The sequence below is a fragment of the Heteronotia binoei genome, chromosome 3 (genome assembly GCF_032191835.1).
Source record: "Heteronotia binoei isolate CCM8104 ecotype False Entrance Well chromosome 3, APGP_CSIRO_Hbin_v1, whole genome shotgun sequence".
Lineage (NCBI taxonomy): Eukaryota > Metazoa > Chordata > Lepidosauria > Squamata > Gekkonidae > Heteronotia > Heteronotia binoei.
Window position 1 is genome coordinate 155,741,113 of NC_083225.1, and position 12,336 is coordinate 155,753,448.

General features: G+C 42.0%; 1 protein-coding gene across 3 annotated transcripts in view; it reads right to left on the bottom strand.

Moving 5' to 3' along the window:
- B4GALT4 (beta-1,4-galactosyltransferase 4) overlaps nucleotides 1–12,007 on the bottom strand; it is a 38,638-nt gene extending 26,631 nt beyond the window's left edge. The window contains exons 1-2 of one of the 3 annotated variants that reach the window (XM_060234669.1): nucleotides 11,835–12,007; nucleotides 2,014–2,197 (exon numbers count right to left, since the gene is read on the bottom strand). The gene's annotated coding sequence lies outside the window, so the exon portion shown is untranslated. Of the gene's footprint in view, nucleotides 1–2,013; nucleotides 2,198–2,496; nucleotides 2,518–11,834 lie in introns of those variants that run through there. The other 2 variants (XM_060234670.1, XM_060234671.1) reach the window with 2 other exon arrangements.
- Nucleotides 12,008–12,336: the final 329 nt, after the last annotated feature.

Sequence of the window (12,336 nt, forward strand, 5' to 3'; positions counted from 1 at the left end):
CCCCCACCCCAGTCTACTCAGATTAGCAATGGCTCTCCAGTGTAATATCCCCCTTTGGTTGTGGGTTTCCAAGTTAAAGGTACTCACTAGGCACTAGTTCTCATGTCCATTGAATTGAGAAAGCTGGCTCAAAGAATCAACATTTGATTTGCAAGGACACAACTCCAGGAAGCTTCAGCTGGCCATAGGAACGCTGGGAAGTTAAACTGAGCTGCACTACATTAAAACACCTAGACAAAGCTGCAAGGAAAACGTGGAGTGGATTTTCCATTCAGGTCGCCTCTGCAAAGCAGCCTGAATGAAAAATCCATTCTGCATTTTCTTTGCAGCTTTGCTTTCTGCTTTAGTCTCTGTAAAGAGAAGGCAGGGAGTTGGGCTTCAAAGAGCTTCAAAGGATGAGGACAGAAGAGGGGAGAAGAGAGCCCAGTGGGCCTGATTGAAGCCCTGGGCAGGCTAGTTTGGTCTAAGGGCCGGACATTTGACACTCCAGATTTAGAAGAACACAGAACTGCAAACATTGTCCAGAGAGTTGTACAATATCTGCTTACTTCCGCAGATGAGATACCAATCAGTATCAGAAAGTGCATGCAGGCAATTATTATCCAGTCTGCTAGTTCTATGCACAGAATTACTAAAAAGTTGTAAAGGTTTCCAAAGATCAAAATGAAAACTCTGATAATGCATTACTGTAACTTATTTCACAACTCATTCAAGTGCTTATTTATGGTGGTGATTAAACTATAAAGAAATGGCATAAAACCCATGGGCTGGGATCTAAGTAGGTCACAAGACTCCACCAGCTAAGTCACAAGCCCCTACAGAGCTGCTGGGTTTTTTGAGGGACCTGTTGCTAAGGCCCAGGTATAGATAGCAAGGATGCCATGTCCCCTGCCTCCCACACACACTGAGAGCAACAGCACGGTAACCTGGTGGAGTCACTGAACAACTCATTTTTTTAAATGCAGACATGTTTGCAATCTCTGGCTCCTCCTCTTCCTGTCACACAATTCTGATGTCACCTTTGATGTCATGAGCTTGCACCTCATGGGGGTCCTTGCTGCTTCCTAAGGGTTAAAAGTGGCCAGTGAGTCCTCAAAGGTCACTGCTGTAAAGCATAACAAGGAAAACACTGTGATCCTAAGATATCTGGGCACTGTACAGCTGCCACCTGAGGACAGGTTGTCCCAAGTTTTGTCTTCCCTTAAAAGGAGATTTCAAGCATTTTTCTTGTCTTCCCTTGGTCAGAAACCAACACTGCTATTGCACCCCTGCAAGAACAAACCTAGTCATGAAGGCATGCTATGATTAAGCATTCAGAAATGAATAAATAGTACTTTACACAGCAAAAGCAAGAAATGTTGCAACAATGAACTGGATACTTATAAAGCACACATTTTCAGTATCATCCATTTCCTGCTCAATCATATTCCACAAGCCTGTTTCCCATGCAGCAGAACATCTGGCTGTCCTTGGACTACGATAAGGCGTTATGATAGAACCCCCACAATGAAAGACATGTGGTACAAACAGGAAAAGGGACAACAGAAGAAATGCTTTAGAAAAGTCTCAGAAGGGTCAGAAAACTATAGAATGTAGAACCAACTCTCACACTCACCATGCAATAACAGTTTTATTCTTGCAGCCAGCATGACCAGATAAATGGAAACGGGAAACGTAAGGCAGGTGAGCCAAAAACACTGACATAATTGGAACCAGAGGTAACAACAGAGACCAGAATTCAGTCAATGCTTTTAAAATCAGCTTATTTCCAGATTTTCAATTTAACATCCATGAAGTGGCTCAGTCTAGATCCCACGAAAATCACCCTTTGGCTTCCGTAGCCATCCCTACTTGTTAGGCTGACTACCTTTCCACTGTCTCCTAACCAACATTCTATCAAACATCCATGCACAGCTGTGCCAGAAAAGAGGCATTCTAGTCAAGAGTCTTCCACTCTTCCCTTTTTTTTCTTCTAGTTTCAGCTGGAGACAAAACAAGCACCTTAAGACTTACTTGATCCTGCCACTGCTGTCCTCTTGTTGCAGCAAAGCTGTTTTGTTCTTCTCGGAACTAAGGCAGCTCCAGTGCCAAAGCAGCAAGCGCTCTTCATTCATGAAACCCCACACCATAAAGAACTCTCTGTTGACTCTGCACAGATTCTGGAGGAGGAGGAGTCTGCTCAAAACTGCAGGAACCTCTGGAAAGAAAAGTCACCAGTTTCAGCCTTTTCCTATCAAAAGCCACTCCCCTCAGGCTTTCCCTTCTGTACTTCATCCCCCACCCCTTTTCCTTTCTAACAAGAGATGGAAAAGAGCCACACTGGGGTGAACTCAAGGGAGTTGGAGCAGTGGGGGGGGGGGAGGAAATCCACTCATTAGATGTCCACACAAGTAAGACCAGATAGAATAATCTGCCAAACATAACAAATACACCCGCATTTCCTCCTTCCCATCATGGTTCAATCCTTGGGAAAATTCTTCAGGGTACAACATATACCTTTCATATACTGCCCTGCTTGCCAACATAACCAATACTACAGAGGTTCTGTTGTGTCACAGCACAGGGAGAAAAGAGGCTCCCCTAACACACCATGTTGTGAGTGATGACATTTTGTTCAGAGGATGATAAAAATAAGCCTTTCTATTCTGCCACTTAGCAAGTCTGGAACTGGGATGGTCAGCATGCTCTAAATGAAAAGAAAAATTGTAAACTGTTCTTGTATAAATATACAAGCAATAAATAAATACACAAGGGGGAATAAAATACAAACAAATAAAATCAAAACAAAACTAGAGAAGTTAAATGTTTTACATATAATATTTACAGGGCCTTTTTTGTAGAAAAAGCCCAGCAGGAACTCATTTGCATATTAGGTCACACCCTTTGACATCACCATTGTTTAGCATAGGGCTTTTTTGTAGGAAAAAAAGCAGCTCATTTGCATATTAGGCCACATTCCCTGGTGCCAAGCCAGCTGGAACTGCGTTCCTGTGAGTTCCCGCTCAAAAAAAGCCCTGAATATTTATAATGGGGAACCAAAACTTTTCTCAAAAATACAAAGCGTTTCCTGATGATTTGCTCACTTGTGTGCGTCAGGTCAGCTGCTACAGATTCATCATACAGGCCACTGCAGGACAGGGGGAGAGATAAAAGGCTCACACCTATTTTACTGCAAGTGTGACTTTTGGTCTGGAACAACAGGTCCTACGTCTCCTAGCAACAGGTTTGAGTCAAGCTATAAAGAAGCAGATCAATTGACAGGAAGTATTGCACAACAAATTTTGGTAAATACTAGATTTGCTTAAGATGTTACAAACACATTTATAACACCTGACGGGTATATACACAAAGCTTGCTTATAATAAGGGGTTTTTTTCTGGGGGGACGCAGTGGAATGGAGTTCCAGAACCTCTTCATGGAAACAAAATTCTCCAGATATGTTTAAAAGTTCATGAGGGGTACCCATGTGTTCTTCATTTCCCTCTTGAGAATTCTGGCACCTCTTTTTCTAGGAAAAAAAAGGCCTGCTTATAATGCAACATCTTTGACCCAAATCTACACCTGGTTTAAATATGCAAAAATTCTGATATAGGAGGAAATACTCCAGCACATAATTTGAGATGTCTGTTAGAAATTTTCTCATCACTGGAGCTTTAAATCAAACCACTGTGCTTTATTTTCATTTTTTTTCTAAACCAAGTTTCTAACGTAATTAACAAAAAAGGTTGTCTCTTGAAGTGTGCTTCCTTTCCAACACGCATTTTTTCTTTTAAAAATAATTTTATTGTGAATTTTTAAACCAAAAGACAACTAATAAAAATATTGAAAAAAGAAAAAGAAATACAAAGCTAAAGAAAAAAGATAAGGAAAATGTAAAGAAATATAAAGTGGCTTCTGATTTTCTTTACAACAAATACACGTAAAATTACAAACATTAACACTTGCTCTATTTTTATTTTTAAAACTTTTTTTCTATAATAATTCTATAATAATTCCATTATAATTCCCACAATTCCATTATAATTCCCCCTAAATGGGAGCACATACAGCCTGGACTGCGCGAGCTGCACTGGCTGCCAGTTATATACCGGGTTCGTTACAAAGTGCTGGTCATTACCTTTAAAGCCCTATATGGTCGAGGACCTGTCTACCTTAGGGACTGTCTCTCCCCATATGAACCCCAGACAGCACTGAGGTCAGCTGGAAAAAACTTGTTGATCACCCCCGGACCAAGAGAGGTGAAGCTGCAATGCACCCGCAATCGGGCCTTCTCCTCTGTAGCCCCGAACCTATGGAACCAACTTCCAGAGGAAATGCGGGCCCTGCGGGACCTTGAACAATTCCGCAGGGCCTGCAAGACCTTCCTCTTCCGATTGGCTTTCGCTGACGTAGAAAGAAATTGCTAATGATTACTGCCATCATAAAGAACAAATAGCATTAGCACTTTTATCAATTTAATTAATTAATTTTAAACTTATCAGAATTTTAATGTTAATGTTTAATGTTAAATGTAACTTTGTCTTTTGTATAATGGAAATTTGAATGATGTTGTTAGCCGCCCTGAGCCTGCTCCGGCGGGGAGGGCGGGATATAAATAAAATTATCTAATTATCTATCTACACCAGCATCAGTTCGTTTTTTTCCATTTCATGCAAAAAGTCTATAAGGGGTTTCTAGTTAACAATAAGTGTAAATATCTTTTCTCTGATCAAAGAAGTACATTTAGCCATCTCTGCAAGTTCCATCATCGTCATCAGTCATTTCTTTGTAATGTCAAACTTTTATATTTTTGTGCACATAATAATCTTGCTGCCATTGTTATATATAGAAATAAAGCTCCACGACTTTTCTAGTTGTCCACCAATTAGTCCCAGATGAAAAACCCAGAGTTTGATTTGAACATTTGTCTTTAGAATCTTCTGGATTAGTGAATGTCTTTGTATCCAAACAATTTTGGCTTTGTTACACATCCACCATAAATGACAGAATGTCCTTTTCATTTTGTTCAATTTCCAACATGCGTGCAAAATATTTTTATACATTTCACTCTCATTTCTTTTTTGACACAATGCCCACACTTTCGAGTGGCTCCTTATGTGCTACCAATGGTAAACTCTATAGCCTTATCAACAGCAGATAAGATTTTAAAAAGCATTTAACAGCTGTCAAATGAACATAAGTAATTTTTAAAGCTCATTTACACAGAACCTGAAAGATAGGGACAATTCTTCTGTGTTTGTTTAAAATATTTACAGGGGAAGGTACATGCACAGAGATCTCAATCCAGAGAACATAAACAATTCTTGAAATTCATGGGGCAAATAAGTTATCATGGGGCATCAGCACAACTCATTTTCTCTGGGCAGGGGCCAATGTCAGCACAAACAATGATTACCACTGTCAACATGATAGAGAAAGTTTATACTCCCATTCATATCTTCTTCCTCATCTGAGATGGAAAACAATTGTCCCAATTCATTCTGCACAGCCTTTTGGCTTCCACCATCTAGCTGATGACTGTCCACAACTAGTACAACCTCTAAACACCAGAGAGAGAGAGGGGGGGGGGGCAAGGTGGTTTCTATTAGCAAAAGCTAAACCAGAAAGAATAACGCCCAATCCATCTTGACACAAACTATTTCTTCATGGCCCGACTGCATCCCGAAGCTATGATTACTTAATTAATTGGAAGCTGGCTTAATTAAAGAGGTGCAGCTATCTTGCCTAAATGCTCCAAAGATTCAGCTGTATGAAATCCATATATAATAAAATGAACTAAGCAACCAATTAAAGGCAACCAATTAAACAATAATCTTTACCCTTTGATTTCTTTGCAGAAGTGCAAAGTCTCCCAGCAGCGATATCAGCGGCAGCAATCATTTGAGATACAAAGGTTAAGATCTTGGCCACAATGGGCACAACCTCCACTGAATTCAGAGACATTGCCAAATAATCATGAATAGGAAACCGGCTACAAAGTAGATTTAGCAGCACTAGTCCTGATCAACAAGAGCAAGCCAACTTCTCACTTCAGTTGGCTTCCTTGCAATTCTGTTCATACAAAATAGAGTTGCACATTCATCAAGGTGTCTTCTGTGCAGGTACACATAAGGGTTGTGCTTGCACAGGCCAGCCACCAGAGCCTCTCTGATAGATACTCTGGTATTTAACACTCCAAGGGGAGCCCCTCCCCTCCAGAGCTCATTAGAGGCCATTTTCCAGCTAATGGTCATGTGCTGTGCAGGAAACAGCTCCCCCCTTTCCTCAGTCCTCCTGAGCCGCAGTGAGTGTCATGAATGTAACTGCATCCTATGAACTCACAGCAAGATAGGAGGGAGGGAATGTGGGCTTGCACAGTGGACATTTCGATGAACAACAGTTGCAGGTAAATGCAACACTGTTTTCATGTTCACATTGGAAGACTACAGAGCTCCTTACACCTTGGAGATGGGGTGAGTTGCAGTGGAATATTGTTACATTGTAGCCACTGTGAGCCCGCCTTGCGGGATAGGGCAGGGTATAAATAGCAAATTAAATTAAATTAAACAAGGAGTCCAGCACGGCTCTGCCAACCCCTTCTCAGATTCATGCCCACAGAATAGCACTTGATAAAGGTGCCCAATGACGACCACATTGCTGCTTGGCAGATGTTGTCTAAGAGAGGGCTTCTCCAAAATAGCCAAGACTAACCATCTAGAAATGGTCTGTGCTGAGGCTGACCTCCCCCATGAGCTACCAGAGTAGCATACAAAAAGGCACGGGGACTACTGGAAGCCTTTTGTTCTAAGTAAAATGATACACTTCTTCGCATCTAAGGTTGACTGGCTCTGTGAGGAATTAAGCCTTCACAATCCTTTACCCATCTGTACGTGATGAGACGTCATCCCAGAGTTGGAAACAATTGGTGCTTGCACAGGGAACTACTTTTTGGGAAAGGCAATGGCATGCCACCCCATAAAAAGTCTGCCATGAAAACACGGTGAAAGCAATGTCACCCCAGAATCACAAACAACTGGTGCTTGCACAGGGGATTATCTTTACCTTTACAGCACTGCTGAACTTTTTAAAACTGGTCTGTCATAGCCCATGAGGTGGGGAGAGACTGCAGGAGGATACCAAATTTCTGGACCCACCATGTCATGGTTCCATGAAAAGGGGTGCATTAGGTCTGGAGGTGCCTTTTGTGATTGCCAGTTGCCCCATTCTTGAGGTCTAGAAGGAGAATAATAAGGGTAGCCTTGCCAAAGGAGGCGGAGGCGTAGAACTCTGCCAGGGTGCTGGGGGGCGGATAGTTCCAATGGTCGATTAGCTGCTGGAACCTCCACTGCACCATGGTCAGGCTCCATTTCTGCTTCTGAGAATGAATGAACTGGGGAGGCATGCGGAGAAGGCATCTGTGGTGAGGAAACTTCCCGTCGTTTCATTAGAACTGAAAGTTTGGCTATAACCAAAGAGCTGATCGATTCTGGGAGCCTCATGTAACTGGAACGATGATTCTCCTTTATGTTTTGATTTGGAGTAGGCTTTCTTAGGTGGGGGTTCCAATGGGCAGCATTCAGCTGAATGGGCAGGTGATCGGACCTAATGCTTCAGTTCTGTTCCCAAAACTGACAGAATCATGACATTCAAGGGCAAGCTCACAAGTTGGTCGGTTCCAACTGGTGATTTTGAAGGCAAGGATTGACTGTGTTCTGCCAGGGCAGATGTTTTCACTGCTGAGCTATTACAGCAAGAGAACGCTTTCTCCTATAAGCTTGCCTTTAAGCACATTGCTCAATCTGAGCGGTATTCAGGATAAATTGAAGGCAAATCTTGCATGAGCTATATTACGAGCCTTACCCAAGCAGAAAAGGCAGAGAAAGTATTCATCCAAACAGGTCATTTTTGTACCGCGCTGAGCCCATTTCTAAAACAAAGCTTCCTGCGACATTTCCCAAAGAGGAGAGAGTTCCCAGGAAGTAAGGGAAACTTTGCAAAAATTCACAACAATGAGAGCTGAAGAGAACACATCCTGACAAGCTCAGCAGGACTTAGGGAAGGGAGGAATCCTCCCAACAAAGCACATGACTATTAGGAAAGAAAATGACCTCTCATGAGCTTTGCAGGGAAGGGGGTCCCCTGGGAGTGTTAAAGAAAGACTAAATTTGGTGTGAGAGAGCCTCTAGTGGCTGGCCTGTGCAAGCACAGTCCTGACGTGTGCCTGCGCACAAGACACCTAGATGAACAATGATTACAGGTAAGTGCAACACTATTTTGTGTGGACAGAGTAAAGTATTCACAGATTTTGCTACACTGAAAATTAGCTATATTAATTATACAGCTTAAGCAATTATCTCTGTAATGCAAGTTGGGGGCTAAAAAGTGTGCCCTAGGCTTGGCATGGTTGAATGCTCCTTTCTAGAGTGAAGTTAAGAACTATGGTATACTGTTTAATGAAACAATAAGAACTGTAGACGGCTGTGCTAATCTGGTCCATTAAAAAATCCAAACAAAACAATAATGAAATTGAGAGTATGGTATAGTGATTAAAGTGTTGGACTGGAACTGGAGACTCAGTTTCAAAATCCCACTCCACTATAGACGTTCACTGGGTGACATACTTTATGTTCAATACAAACAAACAAGTGGGGGGAGAAAAAGTATTTTAGGGCATGATAAAGAAACTTGCAATCTTAAAATAAGCATTAGGATGTATCATTGGGTACAAAATACTGCACCAGGGACTGGAACAGAGACTAGTACTTATACTTTGTATGAGCAAGCACTTAAGTATTAAGTCTTTTCACAAATGCCAAGAGGAAATAAACAAATTATCCAAAACACTTGTTGAGTATTTGGTCACTACATAAATTAAATTCACACTTTGAAGCAATACTTAACAGTATACATGAGCTTCCAGTGGGAGTCATGGTTTCATTCAACCAACCAATCTGCATGAGAACCAGTTTTGTGCAGTGAACACAGCATAGCATTGAGTGCTCTGGAAAACCTGCTTAATTGTGGCAATTTCACCCAGTATTTTGGCCATAACATAACAATTCTCCATAAGCATATACAGGATTATCTTGCAAGCATTTAAATCATATGTTGGCAGGATTTTCCAAGTCCAATGAAGCATTACAATGAGGTTCATAGCGAGGCTATGAATAATTAATGACAGGGAGAGAAAGTCTGGAACACACAACTCAAACCAAAGACCTATTTTCACAACAGCAAAACTTGGCGTGGCCACTATAAATTTATTTATGAACTGAAATTTGACCACAAATAGTTTTACTGTATTTGATAACTGGAGACAACTGCTTATACAAGAACAAACACTGACAGCTTGTCATACATGTGTACAGCATACCTTCCATCTTTCTAGGAAGGAAGGAAGGAAGGAAGGAAGGAAGGAAGGAAGGAAGGAAGGAAGGAAGGAAGGAAGGAAGGAAGGAAGAAAGAAAGAAAGAAAGAAAGAAAGAAAGAAAGAAAGAAAGAAAGAAAGAAAGAAAGAAAGAAAGAAAGAAAGAAAGAAAGAAAGAAAGAAAGAAAGAAAGAAAGAAAGAAAGAAAGAAAGAAAGAGAGAGAGAGAGAGAGAGAGAGAGAGAGGGAGGGAGGGAGAGGGAGGTTTGTATCAATGAGCCCAGCATCAAAATGGCTATGTGAGATTTAGATTTAAGTCCAATAGCAGCTTAGAGACCAACAAGATTTTTGGAGTGTAAGCTTTCAAGAGTCAAAGTTCCCTTTGTCAGACACCACTAGGAATGGAGATCTCAAAGTGTTTATGCCCTAGACAGAAGGTGGGAGGGGTCTTGTAAAGAATGCTTGTAAAAGATGCAAAAGTACAATGTGCATTATGATAAGCTTGATTAGAGTGGAAGGAAAATGCTTGAGGGCAGAAAATGAGCAGCTGCAGTGAGATAAGAATCCTATGTCAGGTTTAGCCGCCTTTGGATGAAATAACAAAGTGGAAACTTAGGGAGCCTTTGTAATACCTGATTTATTTGCAAATGTACACACATAGCACAATGAAAGAAACAGGCTCCTATCACAGACTGCACAATTGCCCACACTGTTTCAGATGCCACACAGCAAGAAGAATGGGCCTCTGCAGCTGACCAGACTGCTTCCCGTGTTGCTAATTTTAGGTTTAAAACATTCCAGCACATTCTGCCTTTCCATCTCCAAATTCAAACCACTTCTTGCTCTACCTATCTTTCTTCCAGACTCTGAAAAGCATCTGATTGCCAAGGATGACAAAGAGATCCTAGCCATTAGGGACCAATACAGTGGTTTAAACATCTTGCTCTTCCTTTCAGAGCACCCTGGCAGCGGCACTCTCATCTGGATGTAGCTTCCAAACCACTTGTCAAAGGCAACACTCCATCATGACGTTAAAGCAATAAAATCTGGAAGTCACCAGAGCATATATAACCACACCTGAAAAGTAGGTGCAATTAATCAGAACATATAATGTCACAGGTATCAGGCACACCTTTATTTTTAAAAAACCACCATTTCTAAAGCAGTAGAAAAGAGCACAAGTTCAGGAGCACCTTAAAGCCTACCAATAACGCATGAAAGATCATTAATTCACATTAATATTGATAGTTACTTGTTTACTTCAAAAATTAATAAAAATGTTAATAATGAAAAACGATCATACCCTGCCACAAATTTTCTTAGGCTTTAAGTTACTAATGGACTCTTGCTCATTTCTACTGCTACAAACAGACTACAACAGCTATCCATCTTGATCTTACTTCTAAAAGTGACCCGTTCATAACTTAAAAGACACCTTTTCCTTTAAGCTGTAGTAGTTCCATAACATTTTAAACTGCACAGCTCCACTGCATTCCTTAAATTTTCTTCAGATACCCTTAAACAAATACTCTATTACAATGTACACCAGGTCACGTTCAGGAGGAAAAACACATACAGGGTTGACACGGTTTTCCCCCACCTTTTTGTCTAGCACATTTTTGTCACCCTTCTCCCAAGGATCTTAAGTGGTATACAAGATCCTCTTTTTCCTATTTTAGCCTCACAGTACCCTGTAAGGTAGGTTAAAGCTGAGAGGGAATGACCATGTCCAAGATTACTCAGCAAACTTCATGGCAGCGCAGGGAGCTGATCCATCCCAAATTCTAGCCCAAAACTCTACTACACCACACAGGCTCTAAAAGCACTGGCAATACTCAGTCCTCTGAACAGCACAGCTGCTTTTTATTCAGCTGTTTATGGTTGACTTAAAACTACTATCATAATCATCTCAGAAAAATGCCACGATGCTCCAAAGAAGAATACAATTGTCCCAATTCTACTTAACAAGAAAACGGTTGTGTCAGCTTTCATAAGATCCAGATGCACATTCCAACTGTTAATTAAGTCCATTTTTGGGGAAACAAGATCAAAAAGTTCCTGCTCATCCCAGCGTGGACCTCTGGGCGTTTTGCAACCTCTTTCCCTATTATCACCCAGTAATACCAGAGGCGGATTGTTCTGTGCATTCGCAACATCAGCTATTGGGGGTCATGCATGCATGGTATTCGGTCTCCACTGATCAGCGTGCACATCCTAAGGGAACTCAGAACTACCAGGCTGCAGAGCTTACAGACCAAAGCAGCAAGACCTGCTATGTTCAACAGAGCTTACTCCCAAGAAAGCGTGCCTAGAATTCCAACCTACGGCGGCCCTAACCGCCCACTCCCGAGTGCATTTTCCTAAGCAATGCTGAACTCCAAGGGGCTAGCTTTTGAATAAGCATCGGCTGGGGCTGCAGAGAAGGACATCGCTGTCCCACTCGGCGGAGGAAGGGGGGGGGGGGCGCACGCATCCGCTGCAGCAATTACCAGTCCTCGCCGGGCCGCTCCGTCCCTGTACTTCTGCCAACGACGAAGTTCCTCTTTCCGTTACTTCCCTAGCGGCTCAGGGCTTCGGGTATCAACCCAAATCCCCCGCCAACCACAGAGAAGAGAACGGGCCGATCGCTTTCCATTACCATAGAGTTTCCTCCCGGCAGGCTAGAGCGTCATAGCCGGTGGCCGCACTACGGTTGCCTAGAAACCAGGCCTAGTAACCCTCGATAACCTTTCTCCAGCTTCCAGCCAATGCATTCAAATTGAGTGCCTAGCCTTACAGCTGTTGCCCTTTCCCTTCTTATCTGCAGTTTTCCATAAATTCCTACGGGTAAACGCTGTCTAAACCGGATCGTATCGCTCCATTGCCCAGCACCCATCCCTGTTTTGACCGCAGAACCGCTAACACGGATTAGAAACTGGAGCTATGCGATAGGATTGCGATTTCGAGAGGGGCACGTTTTTATGGACCCCTTTTATTATTTCCCGTTAAAAA